Source organism: Chroicocephalus ridibundus, chromosome Z (assembly GCF_963924245.1).
Source record: "Chroicocephalus ridibundus chromosome Z, bChrRid1.1, whole genome shotgun sequence".
Lineage (NCBI taxonomy): Eukaryota > Metazoa > Chordata > Aves > Charadriiformes > Laridae > Chroicocephalus > Chroicocephalus ridibundus.
In genome coordinates, this window is record NC_086316.1 from 56608050 (window position 1) to 56610178 (window position 2129).

Genomic DNA, 2129 nt, shown 5'->3' on the forward strand with positions numbered 1-2129 from the left:
CTCTTCCCAAGATGCACTGGGAAACAGTGGTCCTGTGAATGGAAAAACTACATCTGCTTGCTTGCTTAGTATGTGAAATGTGGCCTGCTGTGTCATAGGAGGCATCATTGCTCTGGGGAGGATGAAGTGGGTTGTAAACACTTAAGTCTTTAAAGAATCAAAGGGAAAAGGAGAAGATAGACATATAACCTAGTTCTCCACTTGAAAACAGTAACAAACATTTAACCTGCAATGAAAGGGTCCTAATAACTTGGTTTCAATCGCAAACAGAAGTATCATTATAGCAAGCTACCAGTAGCAGGGAACTGATCACAGGTAATTAAAGCTAATTTTAAATGTTGATTCAAGAGGCTCATGAGCATTAATTTCTCAGGAAAAAATGGTGAAGAAATAATAAAAGCAATCATAGTACAGTATACCTATAAACTATATACATACAGAGACACAGGAAGGACATGCAGGGATTCATAAAATCTTTTTTCTTTCAAAGGTCTTGAAGCTCTTTCCTAAAACATGAGGAGAATACATCATTAACCTTAATTTGGAGTGGTAGTTACCAGTAACATTTATAAGACTATGAATTATATAGTTTCAGTCCAGGTCAAGCCATTGCAAACATCACCAAAACCAGAAACTACTACTTATTGGAAGATGTAGGTTGCTTATAATCTGGAAGACCTTCCAGTGGTGGTTTGTTGCCTTCTAAATTTGTCTTACTCACCTTGATTGTATGCTCACAACACTTGAGAGCCCTATTCTGATTCCACGAAAACCCTTGAGCAGATTGTCAATGGCACTGTACCAGATGCACACATTAATAGCAAGTTGCTGTGGTCATGAAGTGCTAACATTTTGGCACAGCAGTGTTGTACATCCACACTTTCCTGACATAACTGACTGCACAAACTATAGCACAAAGGAGAATTTTGCATTCACTTGTTCCTGTTCTATTATTCCTCTGTATTCTTTGTCTCAAGTTTTTTCAGCAAGAAGTGATACCAGCTAGGCAGTCTTCCTTGGTATTGCTGTAGCAGTTACTGAGTACCCCAAGATTCACTGCCAAGCTCACTCTACACAGAAAGTAGGGAAAAATCTCACCCCAAAGTCAGGAAGAACATTTGTCATCCTCTCTTCCAGTTTTTTGCTGGAGCGGGGGATAATCAAAAAGTCTATAAAAGAGTGACATTGAAATATTAACTTTAATTCAGGCTCCATTTGCACTGAAGTGAATAAGTAGTGATTCTGTTAAAATCTATAGAGAGAGAGCATGTCATGAGCATGAATACCCAATCAGGCCTACTAAGTGCCACAGTAAAAGCTCATCTAAATTTCATATATTTGGGTTTGAGTGGAAAGGAGAGACAAAATGAGTAATACACTTTTTTGCCTCTCAAGGCTGCTCCCTGCTAGACTATGTGTGGATCTGTAAAATGTTGGAATTAATCCTATAGTCTTACCTCATCCTGCAGGCATTTAACAAAGGCAGTATTCTTGAACGCTGAGTTTCAGCTAATTATCAGAAGTGAGTGAGAGAAAAAGGGGACAAGGAGCACCTGACATGACGCCATGTTAATAATTGACCCAGAGGTCTCAGATAACATAAGCTTTCTGTGCAACAACATTTTGTGAGCTCCTGAAATAGGCTCTTATTTTTCAACAAAGGAGATGAAGCACTTGATGAAAAATGGCAGATAGTTTGTTAGAAGTGCGTCACCTGTTTGTACGTCATTTAACCTCCATAAGTGTGTAAAGTCCTGTTGCCGCAGGGTTGTATTTTACGTGCAAGAATCAGAAGGTTCTTTGCTTTGCCAAGTCTCCTTACAGTCTCCAGTAATTAATCCTGGAAATTGTACCTGGGAATTCCAAACACGCATCTTTGCACAGTGACAAAATGTAATGGGGTGTAAGGGCACTCCAGAAACAACATGTTGAAAAAGGATGCCAGACCACACTTCTCCAAGAGGTCACATTCTCAATGAATTCTTTGCATAGCATAAACGTGATGGCCTCTGAAAATACATGCATGCCATAGCTTGGAAAAAAAAAATAAAAATTCAAAGCTCCAGACGTGATTCAGAGCAAAGATGACTCCCATTTGTGAGTCTGCATTTACTAAGTGAGAATACATT

General features: G+C 39.0%; 1 long non-coding RNA gene across 1 annotated transcript; it reads right to left on the reverse strand.

Moving 5' to 3' along the window:
• Positions 1 to 450: 450 nt before the first annotated feature.
• Positions 451 to 1511, reverse strand: LOC134508777 (uncharacterized). The gene is made up of 3 exons (XR_010069142.1): positions 1458 to 1511; positions 1099 to 1169; positions 451 to 506 (listed from the first exon to the last, which is right to left on the reverse strand). It is a non-coding gene; the product is annotated as an uncharacterized LOC134508777 (long non-coding RNA).
• Positions 1512 to 2129: the final 618 nt, after the last annotated feature.